Here is a 16,954-nt window from a genome sequence, read left to right on the forward strand (position 1 = left end):
ATTTAGCTGTTCTCAAAATACAATGATCCAAGACAATCTTAAAGGACTATGATGAAGCATACCATCTGCCTCCAGAGAAAGAACTGATATTGACTGAATACAGATTGAAGCATGCTATTTTTCACTATTTCCCTTTCATGTTTTTTCTTTCATTTGAATCTTCTCTTACAAAATGATTAATATGGAAATATTTTACATAACTGCATATGTATAACCTATATCTGATTGCTTACTGTCTCAAGGAAGGCCAGGGAAGGGAGGGATATAATCTGGAGCTCAAAACTTTAAGTAAAATTGTTTTTAAAAATGGGGGAGAAAAATTGGCAAAATGGATTGGAGAGGAGGTTAGGGGAAGTGGGGGATATTGAATTGCAACATAAATGTGTAATTAACAAAAAGTGTTGCCTGCCCTGATAAAGGGTTTAGAATTGATTAGAAGGGAGATTGGGAACCTTTTTGGACTGTTTCTGTGAGGTTGCATCTGCTTTAATTTTTACCAAAAGACAATGCTGTAGCCCAGTTAGAGGCCCAGAAAATTTGCATATGCTCAAAGGCTACCAAAAGGGATACTGAAAAAGGCAGATCAGGATATATACCTCAACAAGTGCCCTGGGAATTCTTAAAATAAACATGTCTGACTAGAAGGTATTACTCCCTACCTATCCTCTGCATTCATAGAATGTTGACACTAGAAGAGATCTGAGAGACCAGCTAGTCCAACCCATCATTTCACAGATGAAGAAACTGAGGGCTAGAAAGATAAAGTAAATTATACCTAGGCCACACACCTAGTTGATGGCAGAGTTGGGTTTAGAACCTAGATCTCCCATCTTCCAGTCTGGTCTTTTAAATCTATTTCACTACAATGGCCAGCCATTTCCCGAAAAGTAGAGAAAGATTCATCCCTAAACACCTCTCCCCTCTCCTTTCTTCATTCCACTCACCCACCAACCAAGCCTGACATCTGCTTGCCACCCCTTTCTCTCCTCAAATTAGTGCCTAGTGTAGGCTAAGGAATAGTGGCAACATCAAACAGAGATGTATTACTTCAAAACATAAATTGTTGACTTAGAGCAGAAAGGGGCCTTAGAGCTTCACTTCAATTGAATTCAATTTAATAAACACTTATTAAGTGATTACCACATGTAAGGTACTGTTCTAGAACTAAAGGGTACAAAAACAGCTAAAATAGACCCTCCCTTCAAGATTACATTTGGCTTGGAGGTGGGGTAGGATGGGGAATTATAACGTACACAGATAAATATAGAACAAACAAAACTGAAGAGGAAAAGACCACTAAAATTGTGGGTGGGGGGGCATCAGAGAAGGCTTCATGGAGGAAGTAGCAGCTAACATGAACCTTGAAGGAAGATGGGGATTCTGAGAGGCAAGGCTGAGGACATACTATTGGCATGGGGATATATTGTGCAAATACATGGAGGAAGGAAATATAGTTGTTGACTTCTAGGATGGATTAGTAGTACAGTTTGGAATGGAAGGGTAGTAAAGTGATAGATTATGGAGAACTCTAAAAGCCAGATTAAGAAATCTGTATTTTAATCAAAGCTACCTACAGTCATATGAAAAAAAAATGCTCTAAATCACTATTGATTAGCGAAATGCACATTAAAATGACTCTGAAGTGCCACCTCACACCTATCAAATTGTCTAATACGACCAAAAAGGAAAAATGAAAATATTGGAGAATATGTAGGAAAATTAGAACACTAATGCATTGTTGGTGGAGTTGTGAACTGGTCCAACCATTCTGGAGAGCAATTTGGAACTATGCCCAAGGGTCATAAAACTGTATATACCCTTTGATCCAGCAATACCACTACTAGGTCTGTATCCCAAAGGGATCATAAAAAAAGGGAAAAGAACCAGCAAATACAAAAGCATTTGTAGGAGCTCTTTTTGTGGTGGCAAAGAGTTGGAAATTGGGAGGATACCCATCAATTAGGGGATGGTTGAACAATTTGTGATATATGAATGTAATGGAATACTATTATACTATAAGAAATAATGCATAGACAGATTTCGCAAAAACCTGGAAAGACTTACATGAACTGATACTGAGTGAAGCGAGCAGAACCAGGAGAACACTATACACAGTAACTGCAACATTGTGCATGACCAACTCTGATAGACTTAGCTCTTCTCAACAATATAGTGATCTGACACAACTCCAAAAGAGGCATGATGGAAAATGCAATCCACATCCAGAGAAAGACCTATGGAGTCTGAATGTAGATCAAAGCAGACTACACTTTTTTGTTTTTTTTCTTTCTCATGGTTTTTCCCTTTTGTTCTGATTCTTCTTTCACAAAATAACTAATGTGGAAATATGTTTAATATGATTTACATGCATAATCTATATCAGATTTCATGCCATCTTGGAATGGAAAGAGGGGAGGAAGAGAGAAAAAATTTGAAACTCAAAATCTTATAAAAGTGAATGTTGAAAACTATCCTTACATGTAGTTGGAAAAAATAAAATACTATTAAGTGATGGGGGGGGGGGAGAAGAAATCTTCATTTTATCCTCTAGGCAATAGCAAGCCACAGGAGGTTTTGGCTAGAGGAATGACATAGTCCGACCTGTGCCTTACGAAAATTAAATTGACAGGACATAATATTCAGTGCCCTCATACAGACAATTTACTGTTAAATATGTTAAGTAATAGACAGAAACACTAATTAGAATGACCCATCTCAATGCATTCAATCAGACTTTATTAAACTAAGTGTGCAAATAATATCCACCTTTAAGAAAAAATCATCAATCTGATTCTTGGAAGTTCTCATAAGTTTCTTTCAAATCAGACTCATGACAAGGTTTCCTCTCCACCCAGCTAGAGGCCATCCAAGGTGGCCATCTGGCAAATTTCAACCAACACTACTCTCTAAAATGTGGAAAGCAAGCCCCAGGCCTAATTTCACCCCAGGAACAGGTTAATGGTATGGGCCTCAGGTAGATTTTTTATACTTTGGGGGGGTGGGGTGGGACAATCGGGGTTAAGTGACTTGCTCAGGGTCATACAGCTAGTAAGTGTCAAGTGCCTGAGGCTGGATTTGAACCTGGGTCCTCCTGACTCCAGGGCTGGCACTCTAATCACTGCATGGTATGGCACTTCCTAAATTCCCACCACACAATTTGCCTAGTAACTTACTTCAAAATTACTGATAAAATTGTTTATAATATTTTTTCATTGGTAGTCTGCCATCACAGACTTTACTTCTGTTTGATGGTTATTTAAGAACACTCACATGTTGTTTAATACATCATACCTCATAAGTACTTATCTAATTATTGAAAAACAACCTATACCCCAAAACAGCTCAATCTCAAAACGGAGACTTAAAACAAAATGGAGTCAGTTGTGCTAAATGGACAAACTTATTCCTACTTTCTTATTAAGATACTAAGACTTATTCTTACTATACAGAAAATAGAGACTGGTGGCAAGACCAGTGAGGAAGCCATTGCAAAAGTCTGCTTGAGAGGTAATGAGATTCTGAAAAATAATAATTTGCCTTTATATGTCTGCTTAAGATTTGCAAAACGCTTTTACAAATCTTATCTCATTTTATCTTTACAATAACTCTGGGAGGTCGATGCTATTATAATAATGGCATCTAATTTTACAAATGGGGAAACTGAGGTGCAGACATTAAGTAATTTACAGAGGATTACACAGTTAATACGTTTCTGAGATAGGATTTGAACTCAGGGCTTCTAGACTCCAGGTCCAGCATCTGTTGTACCACCAACTACCCAGCCAGGTAGAAGTAAGATAGCGGGTATAATAGAGAGGTGACAGAAAGAGATTTGGTAGAGGTAGAATTAGCCCCTTCATTTTAGAGGATGAGGAAACCAAGATCCAAAGTTCAGTGACCTTGCCAAGGTTATACAGATAATCAGTGGTCAGGCTGGGATTCAAATATGGTCCTCTGGTGCCAAATTCTAGTGGTCTCGGCACTATGCCACATTGCCTTTATTACCTCTTCATTTTTTCAGAGCATCTTCTTCTCTCTCCTGCCTATCTTTCCATTGGCTCTGCCCAAACTGCAGCAAAGGGGTGCAGGGATCCAGGCACGTGAAGAACACCAGGGGAGCCAGATGCCTTTGCCAGGTGAACAAAGCAGAGATTGTCATCCTATGTGTGGCTGTGATTTCTCTGATGTAGGGAGCCTTGGGCTCAGCCTCTGGAGCTGAGGTACCTTTATCTTTATCGGCCAGACACCCTGATGAGTGCTATTCATCGTCTTGTAGAGGACCAGTCCTTGTTAGGCCAGCATCCTAAGGGCCTTTTCTGTCTCAGCTCAGCCAAGGCTTTCTCTGTATTCAGTAGAAGAAAAAAATAATAAGCAGATTTCTCAGAGCTACAATACTCTTATTAAAAACCCTTGTTTCTCTAGGTCCTAGGCTGACTCATTTGGGGGAGGTTTGGTCCAGGCTGCAGTTAAAGTAAGGTTCTGTCTCTGTGGCTTAAAACCATTTTGCTAAACCCAAGTACCTGCCTCTGGAAGGAAATTCAAGCTCCAATTCCAGGAGGGACTGGCCTACCAAGTCAGCGGAGCACATAGCGCAAATACGTATCAACTCAGAGATGCCAAGGAAGCCTTGTGGTCAAAATGATCCTTCAAGCACCACTGATCAGAGTGTGTGGCATTCCTCTGGAAGCAACTCATTCTTTTGAGTCTACAAGGATTCTGTTTCTTTTTTGTTGTTCAGTTGTTTTCAGTCCTATCTGACTCTTTGTGACCTCATTTCAGGTGTTGTTGGTAAAGAGTGGTTTACTATTTTCTTCTCCAGCTCATTTTACAGATGAGGAAACTGAGGTAAACAGAATTAAGTGACTTGCCCAGGGGCACAGAGCTAGTAAATATCTGAGGCTAGATTTGAACTCAGGAAGATGAGTCTACCTGACTCCAGGTTGGACACTCTATCAACTTTACCACCTACTTGCCAACTAGCAGCCCCCTAAATTTTCTTATGAGAAGGCAAAAATCCTTGAGAGAAGCAATACCTTGAACTACATGTGGGTTATGGTGTTAAATTCTGGGAGCCACATTTTTGGAAGGACAGTGAAAAGTTGATTATAGAAAAATGCAGATAGAAGAGGATGATTAGGATGGTGAATGGTCTCAGGATTATGCCCTATGGGGATCAATGGAAGGAACTGGTTGTGTTAAGCCTGGAAAAGAGACAATTTAGGGAGATGTGATAATTATCTCCAAGTACTTACAGGGCTATAATATGTAGAAGAAGAATTAGGTTTGTTTTGCTTAGTCCCAGAGTACAAACATAGAACCAATATGTGGAAATTAGCTAGTACAGTAGATAGGCTACTGGGCCTGGAGTCAGGATGACCTGAATTCAAATTCAGCCTCACTTATTAGCTTTGTGACCCTGGGCAAGTCACTTAAACCTCTGTTTGCTTCAGTTTCCTCAACTATAAAACGGAGATAATAAGAGCTCTTCCCTCCCAAGGTTATTGTGAGGAAAATGGGATAGCAATTAAGTGCTTAGCACACCATCTGGCCCATAATAAACACTATATAAATGTTAGCTATTATTATTAAGTTATAAAAAGAGAATTTCAGCTCAGAACTTCCTATAGGGCTGTCCAAAAATGGAGTGTGCTCCTTTGGGATGTGGTGAATCCTCCAACACTGGAGGTCTTCAAGTAACACAATGACAATTTGTTGGGGTTAGTGAATGATTCTTCATCAAACAGGCAATTATTAAACACCTACTATAAGAAAGACACTGTGCTAAGCCCTGAGGATACAAATCAATAAACCTAATCCATCATCAAGCATTTATTGTTTACTATGTGCTAAGCACTGGGAATAGGCAGAAAGGCAAAAACTACCCCTTCCCTCAAGGAGCTAACATCCTATCTGTCAGGGGAATCAACACATGCATACTCTAGTATATGTGTAAATGTAATGGGAGTGATGGGGCTGAATGGAAACTTGAGTTTCTCTTGGTTCCAGTTGCTCTAACCTCTTGATAAAGGGTATGTATGACCTGAGAGGATCCTGATTGTTCTCTTGGGGAGAATAGGATTGGTTACTGGGACCATAAAGAACCAACTCACTCAGTGGCTTCAGTAGGAGAGGATAGAGTCTCTAGCTTTCTAGCTCTCTATCTCTGTTTCTCTTTGTCTCTGTCTCTATCACTCTGTCTGTCTGTCTCTGTCTCTCTCTCCCTCTCTTTTGAGTATAAGGATTCTTCACGCTTTCCTTTGAATTTCTAGTGAAGGAGGGGAGGGGAGATCCCATTTCTTTCCCCTCCCCAGCAGCCACTGTTGACTAGACTAGATGGCCTCCAAGGTCCTGTCCAACTCTGAGCTTCTCTGAAACTTAAGATACCTGGAATGGGATACCTAGTACAGACATCTGGTGTTAGGAGGTAGGATGGAGGACACCAGTGACAACATCCATAACATCACATCTCTAGAGCTAAAAGGACCTTACAGACACTCTAGTACAGGGACTCTCAGAATTTTCTGATGTCTGCACTCCTTGAATTTCAGCAAACTTTCCCCTGTTCTCTATTCAATATGAAATATCACTCAAGTTCTAGAGATTATCATGTTTATACACATAAGAAACAGACTGATTTTTTCATAGTAAAATTATATCCTTGATAAACTTTTCATATTCCCTAAGGATTCACATGCCCCAAGCTGGGAATTCCTTCACAAGTTCAACTTTATAATCGTTGTTGCTGTTAATGCAATTCAGTAAACATGAAGTCGGTACTATGTGCCAGGTACCGTGCTAAGCACTGGCAATACAGATAAGAAGAAAGAAAAATAATCCCTACTCTTGAGGATTTTACAGCTGAATGGGGGAAACAACACACAGGAAGAAGCTGAAGGATAATGAGGGGGCATCATGATGGAAAATGGAGAATTACTTGGAAATTTTTGAAAGTTCTGAGCCCTCTATAAAGGAAGGCTTTGGGGAAGAGTTAATTGTTCCACTATTATTTCTATTGTTAGTATAACTATTATTGTCATCATCTTGTAAATGCAGAAACTGCCCAGAGACATGAAGTGATTGGCCCAAGGTGCCCCAGGTAATTAGAGTAAGAGGCAGAATTTGAATCCAGATCATCTATTGTCAAATGCAGCAGTATGGGGCCTTCATCCTATTTGACGGTTTTGCTTCAGACCACCCCTGGGCCCTGGGTCTGAGAAGTGAGAACCTTTGTCTTCTTTGTACTGAAGCTCAAACCAAGGCCCTCCGAGGAAAGTGACCAAATGGGTGAAGCAGAAAAGGGGATCTTGTTCTCAGTCCCCAAGGAGGCGCTTCTTCCCTTGTGCTCTAGCTGGGTTCTCCAAGACATATTCTCCCAAACAACACTATTTACTGTAGGATAAGAAGGATCCTTCTAGTTTGGGGTGAAACAAATCAATCCTAAGGGACTCCAGTGGGTAGTTCCTAGCTCTCTCCTTCCACCCTTTGAAAAAAAAAAAAAGAGACGACTGACTGATTCCAAAAGACTTTACTGAATGTTTTGTTTAAAAAATATATAAAGGAGAGAAGCTAATTATTTTGAAGGAGACTTCAAACCCTCTCTTTCATCTTGAATTCCCTATCTGCAAATAGGAATAATTCACTCATCATCACAGGGCCCTTTAGAAATGGCTGGGCACCGTGAGATAGACCCTACTAAGCAGTTTTTCTAGACTGGGCACAGATTTGGGACATTTCTGAACATTGTGTTTTTAGATGAATAATGAATGATATACAAAATTAAGCACAAACCAGCAGCTATTATTTAATGGATCCTGTGCTTTAACTCTTTGGCTATCAGGGCTGCTGTACAGCTGAATCATGCTTCTCTCCAAGGCCTGCTGGGAGTTCTGATCATCATGTTTATTGATATTTTCAAATTGTTGGGTCTGGTTTCGGAAATCCTGCTAGTTGTTTTTTTTTTGAGTTGTGTTGGGGTGTCTGTTTAGTTTGAGTTCAAAAATTCATTTTTACAACTTCAAGATGAGGGAGATATGGCTAGACAGAACTTTGGAAAAAGATCTGAGGTTCTTAGAGGACTATGAATTCGACATGAGTCATCTCTGTGATATAGAAGTAAAAAAAAAAAGTTAATGTAATTTTAAAAAAATTAAATTATTGCTATTTTTAATACCAGGTCTCCCCATCTCTCCAAGGCTAAAAGTACAAGGGATATTCATGATTTGATGCCACTACTACAGGACCTTTGACTGACTCTATTTCTATCCTGGGCCAGTTTATCCCACCTTATGCAACCTGAGAAAAATGAGACCAAGAGAAAGTGACTTGCCCAAGGTCACTGAGCTAGCACAAGGCAGAACTAGTACCTGGAGTCAGGTCTTCTAACTCCAGATCCAGGGAATCTTCCCTCTTCTCTCTCCCCACCCTAGCCCCACCACCCAGTACTACTAATGTTGTCAAGGAAAGACTTTGGTCAACGGTAAAGTATTTTTATTGCTGGGAACTTTTATCATAAAGGGGCTGTTATTATAAAAGAGATGTTGCCAGCTCTTTCTCATTAATCTTTAATATAGCCTTTCTATTTCAGCCAAGCCAGTTTGCTTGTCAGCATGCAAAAACAAATTGCTATGACTTGTTTCATAGTTGATGCTCTGTAAAATGGTCTTTTAGGGCAAAGCAGAATTGAAGTAGTACAAAAGGAACATAAGATACACAAATTTAGAGACATCTCCACTCTAAATGTTCTTTTGAACTATTTGTGTCCAACCTGTGGTACAGCCTTCCAGGCCCATATTGGTCTGACCAGCCACAGTTGGGCACACTCTACCTTGACCCCAACATAGTGATGTCATTTTGGTCCTCTTCAAGAATGAAGGACAATATCCAAACCAAGTTGAGACTAATTACTCTACCCAGAATGTCAGCTCCCACTTTCTCCACCAATCCATATCCATCATTTGCATCAAGATCCACAGACTCTCAGAGGCAGAGTAGACCTCTGAGGACTTCTTTTAACATCATAAATTTCAAGCTACAAGGGACCATAGAAGGCATCTAGTTCAATCCTTCATTTTACAAATAAGGAAACTGAGACTCAGAGGTAACCTGCCCAACATGTTAGTATGTTAAATTTAGAGCTGAAAGGAACCCCAAAAGCTATAAAGTCCAACCCTCTCTTTTTTAAATTGCAGATGCTGAAGTAGAGGAACAGTAAATGATTTGTCTAATGTTCCATAGCTAAAACAGGGTCAAAACTAGGATTAGAACCCAGATCCTCTGACTCTGGGGCATCTAGATGGCACTAGAGTGCTGGGGAAGACTCCTCTTTCTGAGTTCAAATCTAGCCTCAGACATTTACTAGCTATGTGACCCTGGGTAAGTCACTTACCTGTTTACCTCAGTTTCATCTATCAAATGAACTAGAGAAGAAAATGACAAGCCACTTTAGTATATTTGTCAAGAAGACCCCAGATGGAGACACAAAGAGTTGGATGTGACTGAAAAACAACCACCTCTGACTGGATTCTTTCTATCACAACATCAATCCAACCTATACCTGAACAATTCTTCCCTTAAAAATTGAAATGTTACACACTATTCTCCCCACTGTGTCTTTAGGTAGCAAAAGAGAAAATAATCTCCATCCAACATCTGAAAAGAATCAAGCCATACCAGTCCCTACAGTCCAGAGTCTAATTATAGCCCAACTGTTTCTAAGCACACACCCTGTGGCCTCCAGCACGGTTCAGAGGTAACCACAATGTTCTACCATTGTGTCAACTAATGGACACTTACTCTGTGGGCACCATGAAGAACCACTGTGAAGAGAGAACTAACCTTGGTAGCAGCACAGTTTTCAGACTTCTTAGAACAAAAATGCTACTACTCCACCTTTTATCCATTTGTTGTCACCAGGTAAGCCTGAGCATGTTCCCTGACATTGATAGACATTGGAGATTTGGGATGTGACTTTACACTTGCCCCAGAGGATCTGCTGGAGGATCACTATCAACCACACCAAGGACCAAGAAATAAGTTAAAGGAAGTCATACCAATCAAACTGCCAGATAATTATTTTCTAGAGCTACAAAAAATAATATCAAAATTCATCTGAAAGAACAAAAGTTCCAGAATATCAAGAGAACTAATGAAAAGAAATGGTAGGGAAGGTGATCCAGCCCTACAATCTCTCAAATTGTATTATAAAGCAGCAGTCACTAAAACCACTTGGTACGGGATAAGAAATAGAGGGGTAGACCAGTGGAATAGGTTAAGTACTCAAGACACAGTAGTCAATGAATATAGCAATCTACTGTTTGATAAACCCAAGCACCTCAGTTTCTGGGATAAGAACTCACTGTTTGCCAAAAATTGCTGGGAGAACTGGATAACAGTGTGGCAGAAACTGGGAATAGATCAATGCCTGACACCATGCACAAAAATGAAGTCCAAATGGATACATGATCTAGGTATAAAGGCTGATACTATAAATAAATTAGGTGAGCGAGGAATAGCATATGTGACAGATTTATGGAGAATAGAGAAATTTTTGACTAAACAAGAGATATAAAGCATTATGAAGTACAAAATGGATAAGTTTGATTACATTAAATTGAAAAATTTTTGCACAAACAAACCCAATGCAACCAAGATTAGAAGGGAAGCAGAAAACTGGGAAAGAATATTTACAACTAATGTCTGTGATAAAGGCCTCATTTCTAAAATATAAAGAGAACTGAGTCAAATGTACAAGAATACAAGTCATTCCCCAATTGATAAATGGTCAAAAGATATGAACAGGGAGTTTTTAGAGGAAGAAATGTATGAAAAATGTATGAAAAAATGCTCTAAATCACTATTGATAAGAGACATACAAATCAAAACATTTCTGAGGTACCACATCATACCTATCAGATTGACTAACATGACAAAACAGAAAGATGATAAATGTTGGAGAAGATATGGGGGAATTGGAATACTAATTCCTTGTTGGTAGAGCTGTGAGCTGATCCAACCATTCTGGAAAGCAATTTGGAACTATTCCTAAAGGGCTACAAAAATGTGCATACCCTTTGATCTAGCAATATCACTTCTAAGTCTGTATCCCAAAGAGATCATAAAAATGGGAAAGGGTTCCACATGTACAAAAATATTTACAGCAGTTCTCTTTGTGGTGGCCAAGAACTGGAAATCAAGGGAATGCCCATCAACTGGGGAATGGCTGAACAAGTTGTGGTATATGAATATAATGGAAGACTATTGTGCTATAAGAAATGATGAACAGGAAGACTTCAGAGAGACCTGGAAGGACCTATATGAACTGATGCTGAGTGAAAGGAACAGAACCAGGAGAACTTTGTACACAGCAACAACCACAGTGTGTGAGGATTTTTTTCTGGTAGACTTTTAACTTCATTGCAATGCAAGGACTTAACAAATTCCCAATGGTTTCTTAAGGTAAAATGCCTTCCACATCCAGAGAAAGAAATATGGAATTCGAATGCAGAATGTAGCAGATCCTTTTCTTTTGTATTTTGTGTTGGTTTGTTTTATGATTTTTTTTCTCCCATTCATTTTAATTCTTCTATGCAACATGACGTCTAGTCCAGGCTAACCCTCTAATATTAAATATGAGGACACTGAGAACCAGAGGGGAAGGGGAAAAGAAACAGCATTCATTAAGTGACTATTGTATGCCAGGCATTGTATTAAGTATTTTATTAGAGTCAGCTGGTGGCTCAATGGATAGAGTACCAGACCTGGAGTAAGGATAACCTAGGGCAATTGTGACCTCAGACACTTACTAGCTGTGTGGCCCTGGGCAAGTCATTTAACCCTATTTGCCTCAGCTTCCTCTACTAAAAGATGGAGATGACAATAATAGCACCTACATTACAAAGTTGTTGTGAAAATCAAGTGAGATCCTTATAAAAAATGCTTAGTGCATAGTATATAGATAGATATACACATATATACTTATTCCTATATATATATACTATATAATATATATACTACATAAATACTTATTCTCTTCCTTTTACAATTATTATATCATCTGAGAGAAGGGACTTGCCTGAATTCACACAGCAAATCCTTTCAAAGCACTAATTTTGTGGTGAAAAGATTTATATCCGCCTTTTATAGATACTCATAATTCTATGTGTGGAAACAGCCTATTTCAAAGGAGAAGCAGAGTAAAAGATGATGAGGTCAGAGAAATCAATGAAAGAAAAAAAATGAGCTTGTCCTGGTTGAAAGGTGGAATGAGAAGGGAGCAAAAATTTATTAAGCACCTACTGTGGGTTAGATATGTGCTGAACATTTTACAAATATTTTATTCAATCCTCAAAACAACCCTGTGAGGTAGTGCTATTATGATCTTTTAACAGTTGAGAAAATAGGGGCAGATAGAAGTTAAGTGGCTTACAGGTAGAAATTATCTGAGCTAGATTTGAACTCTAGTCTTCCTTACTCCAGACCTAGCTCTGTATCCATTGTGCCACATAATTGGTGGGAGAATAAGACATAACCAATGGATAGATAGCCCATGAGCTCCTTTGGTATCATCTCAATGTCAAAAGAAAAGGTGAAGAACCCTCACACATCTTAGGGGCAAAATTTGGGGACGATAAAGACTACAATCACTTAAAATACATATGCACACAGATGGGTCACAACTTGAATTATGGAAGGGACTGGTTACATCAATGAAGTTCCAAGTATAGTTGAATATTTGAGTATTTATAGATGGGGAAACTGAGGTAAAGAGAGATGAAGTGATCTGCTTGGAGTCATATGACTAGAAAGTCCAGCAGTCTTTCTACTCTAACGCACTGCATCTCTTAGTAGAAATGCTTGTGGCTTATTCTTCATTCTCAAAGAGGACTGTGACATCAGGGAAGTGATGCCATGACTTGCAAGTGAATTGGATTTAAGTGAGGTAGAGCTGTGCAAAGTCACCAGCCTCACTTTCTCCTCCACAGTCATCTAGGTCCAATGGCCAGATATGGATCAGGACGACTGTAGATGGCCCCCAGTAGGACTAGAATAGAAGCTTGGTCTCCTGCTCCAAAGACCAGGATTGTTTCCATTCTACTACATTGTCAGTCAAAATGAGCTGATCCAGACAGGTGTGAATCCCTTGTGATTAGTGACATGCTTATTAAGAGACAGCTGCCCAGAGTCAGCCCTGCGTTCTGTAACCATGACATGGATGATATTAAATCACATGCTTTTCAAAAGTGCTCATGGACAAACTTAACTACCTCCTTCTTTGTGTTCCATAAGGCAGCAGGGCACAGCACATAGCAGACTGCTGAGCCTGGCCTCAAGAAGGCTTGGGTTCCAAAGAAGAGCTTTGCTGTTTTTCAGTCAAACATGACTCTTTGTTAGGGTTTTCTTGGCAGAGATACTGGAGTAGTTTGCCATTTCCTTCCCCAACTCATTTGACAGATGAAGAAACTGAGGCAAACAGGGTTAAGTGATTTGCCCAGGGTCATACAGCTAGTAAGTGTCTGAGGCCAGATTTGAACTCAGGAAGATGAATCTTCCTGACTCTATCCACTGCCACCTTAGCTGCCTTAAAGAAGGGCACCTCTTTTTTTTGCAGAGATAGGCACCTATGAGTATGGAACACTGAATATAATGTCAGACTTTTTCTTTGTGTTGATTAGTTTTTCTGAATCATTTTTTTTTCTTTTTATTCTTTCTTCTCAGGGACAACTCTAGGGAAACGAATGTGCAATACGAAAAATAACATATACAAACAGAAGATATCAATAAAATTCATTTTAAAAGCAAAAGAAAACAGACTTAAATCTCACCTTAGAAACTTATTAGCTGTGTCACCATAGGAAGTCATTACATCTCTTTTCAGTCTCTTCTGGTTTCTTTATCTTGGAAAGTCTTGGAGTCAGAAGGATCTGGGTTTGAATTCTGCCTCTTACTATGCAACTTCACACAAATCTCTTCATTTTTCTGGGAATCAGTTTTCTCATCTGTAAAAATAAAGAGGTTGAACTGCATGACCTCTAAGGTACATTCCAGCACTAAACTCCACTCCTATAAAAAGAGGAAATCAGAGTAATATCTACCCAAAAGAGATAGTTTTCTGTTGTGTATAATTTAAAATGCTTCATAAATACCAGCTATTACTGAGTCCTCATTTCCCACCAAAGCCCAAGCACTTTAGTTTATGGGGGCCACCTGTGAGCCTTGGAGGTAAGAGTCCTCCTCTCTTCTCCAGTAATTAAGACAGCATCCAGACAATATATTCACCAATTCCCCTTCCCCCCTCACTTTCCTGTCTTCATTTTTCCCAGTTAAATATTCTGATTCCCTTAGCATTCCAGTTTTCCCCCTCACTTTTGTTCACCTTCTTTTCATTAACTAACTCCTTTGTAGCATTATCTGAGGCTCTGATAAAATTATGGGGGACAGTGAAGATGTTTCACTTCTCCTCCTGGTGCTAATCAAAGGATATTTCCACTCAGACTGAAGAAAAAAACTATGTGAAGGCAATCAAAGTGCTATTCACAGTCTTACCATTAATTTGCCATTTGCCCTGGCATGATGGAGTCTATGCAGATGCAGAACCAGAATAATCATCCTAGATTTGGGAGAAACCCAAGAGATTGTCTAGTCCTCTGCTCCCACTTTACAGATGAGAAACATGAAGCCCAGAGAAAGCATTTGAACAGAGTTTCTTTGAATTCAGATCCTGTGATCTTTCCATTGTGCCACATTCTCTCTCTGTCCTTAGCTTATAATTTGGGGTGGGAGGAAAGCAAATTAAGTGTGATTAATAAAAGCTAATAAAATACCTCCACGTGACTTTCACTGTGGAGCAGAGATGTGGATGCGGTCAAGGTCCAATCTCTGCTTCCTCTGAATTCCTGTTTATTCCACTCATTCCACCGGTAGCCTCCACTGCCTTAGATATCTTTTATAATTTTTATTTCTTTTATCTTTGTCTTGTCTCTGTATATAGATTATAAGCTTCTTGAAGGCTGGGGCTTATCTTATACTTTTTTGTGGTCCCTCAGTGGCCAGTACTGTGCTTTACCCATAGTAGATGCTTCTGAATTTGTGTTTGATTGATTGATGATAACTTTAAGACCCCATGATGAAAGCTACTAGGGAATTGCCTTGATTTTTCCTTCCACATCCAAGACGGTGCTATCAATGGACAAGTAGCCTGGACTGCTCTGCCACTAAGTAGGTGTGTGATCTTAAGCAAGTGACATCACTTTTCTGGGCTTCAATTTGCTCCTTTTCAAGATAAGGAGGTTGGACTAAATCACCCTAAGGTCTCTTCATATAACCCTAAATGCTACTAACCTATACTCACTGCTAGCATAAATACTCCCACAGTAGATGGCTCTAGTGTTTTCTTGAGAGTGAAGAGCAGAAGGACAGATGACATCTGAAACCACTGGTGACCAGAGAGTAATGGGGATCACATTTTTATGTGTATATAGCTGGAGTGAGTAGAGAACTGTTGGGGATGGAAGCTCAATTCCAGGTGGACAGTCTCGGGCGGGTAAAGGTGGGAACTTCTAAATCTTAGAGTTCTCACGAGACCCCCCAGGAAACGACTGGGAATCGAGGTGAACCGAGCTATCTCGTGTATTTCCGCCTCTTCCCGTGAGAAACGTGATGGGAGAGAGCTCTCTCTGCCCTCGAGATAGTCCCGGATCTGGGCACACTATTGTTATCTAACAGCATGGTATTCAGATGCAAACTATGCTGCTGGAGGGTTTAAGTAGGATCAGGAAAGCCTGAAAGTTCTCTTGGGCGGAGGGGTGCGGAGCGGTGAGGACAACAAGGCTCTGCTTTCCCTCTTTTTTCTCTCCCCTCCCCCTCTCTCCCCACTTATACTTCTACTTCCAATCTCTTATTGTAAGATCTTTGCCTCCTTGGGAGATTCTTCGCTCCCTCCTAAGGAAGAATTCCCCTGCACTTGTAACTAGACCCTGAAATAAAGCTCAACCCTTGTTTGACTCTGGAACGTCCTTTCTCTCATACGAGCATCTGGTTTGGCCAACCGAAGACCTCCGATAGAGGTAAGGGAAGACTCGGGTAGCCCTCAGGCCTCTAGGCTTGGCAGAGAACAGTGAGAAGGTACATGTGGACCATTCCCTTTAAAGCAACATGGCTCAGAGGAATGTATGTTGGCCCTTTGTTTCATCAGGAAAGACATTGGTTCAAATCTCATCCCTGACACTTATTAGCTCTGTGACTGTATGCAAATAATTAACCCCTAAGCCTCAGTTTCCTCATGAGTAAAACAAAGATAATGATACTTTTAGTACTGACCTGGGGTAGGAAAAGGGTTGACAAATAAATAAAATAATATATATAAGTGCTTTACAAACCTTAAAACACCATGTAAATTACCTCTATGATTGCTGCCACCTCTCTGAATCCAGCATTTTCTGAGCTTTTCCTAGGTTGTTTTGGGAAGGAGATTATATTCAGTTTGACCATACGTGAAAGGTTCCTGCTAGGGTCTCCAAATAGCCTTCCTGCTACTGGAACAGGTCATTTCCCAGAAGTAGAGACTCTTAAAGAAAGAGGAAAATAATAATAACTTAAGTAACCCATTGCCCTAGTCCTCCCAAGGGCTCTGGATTCTTATGGACCAAGTTCAATCCAAAGGGCCAGATTCCAGGAAGATCAGTTTGCACTATTTGGACTATTAGCAATCCCATCCCCTATCCCCAGTTGCCTCAGAAATTTTTCTTTCTATATTCATAGTACAGCTCAACTTATATCTCATCTGTGGCTAAAAGGGATCCCCAGGAGAAACATTCAAGATTCCATATGGGTATATTCATTCCACAAGCAAAAAAAATGAGAAAGGTACAGAAAGTCTTCAAGAGTATATGAACAGATGTGGAAACATGGGGAGCACTCAAAACGCTTCTCAGCTCCTTGTCCACCACCCCCAAAGCAA

The 16,954-nt window shown here is 39.9% G+C and overlaps 1 long non-coding RNA gene across 1 annotated transcript; it reads right to left on the reverse strand.

Annotated features, from left to right (window-relative positions):
• Positions 1-2,548: 2,548 nt before the first annotated feature.
• On the reverse strand, positions 2,549-16,559 carry LOC140500650 (uncharacterized). Its single transcript, XR_011965817.1, has 3 exons — positions 16,396-16,559; positions 13,821-13,994; positions 2,549-4,342 (listed from the first exon to the last, which is right to left on the reverse strand). It is a non-coding gene; the product is annotated as an uncharacterized lncRNA (long non-coding RNA).
• Positions 16,560-16,954: the final 395 nt, after the last annotated feature.

The sequence above is a fragment of the Notamacropus eugenii genome, chromosome 4 (assembly GCF_028372415.1).
Source record: "Notamacropus eugenii isolate mMacEug1 chromosome 4, mMacEug1.pri_v2, whole genome shotgun sequence".
Classification (NCBI taxonomy): Eukaryota; Metazoa; Chordata; class Mammalia; order Diprotodontia; family Macropodidae; genus Notamacropus; species Notamacropus eugenii.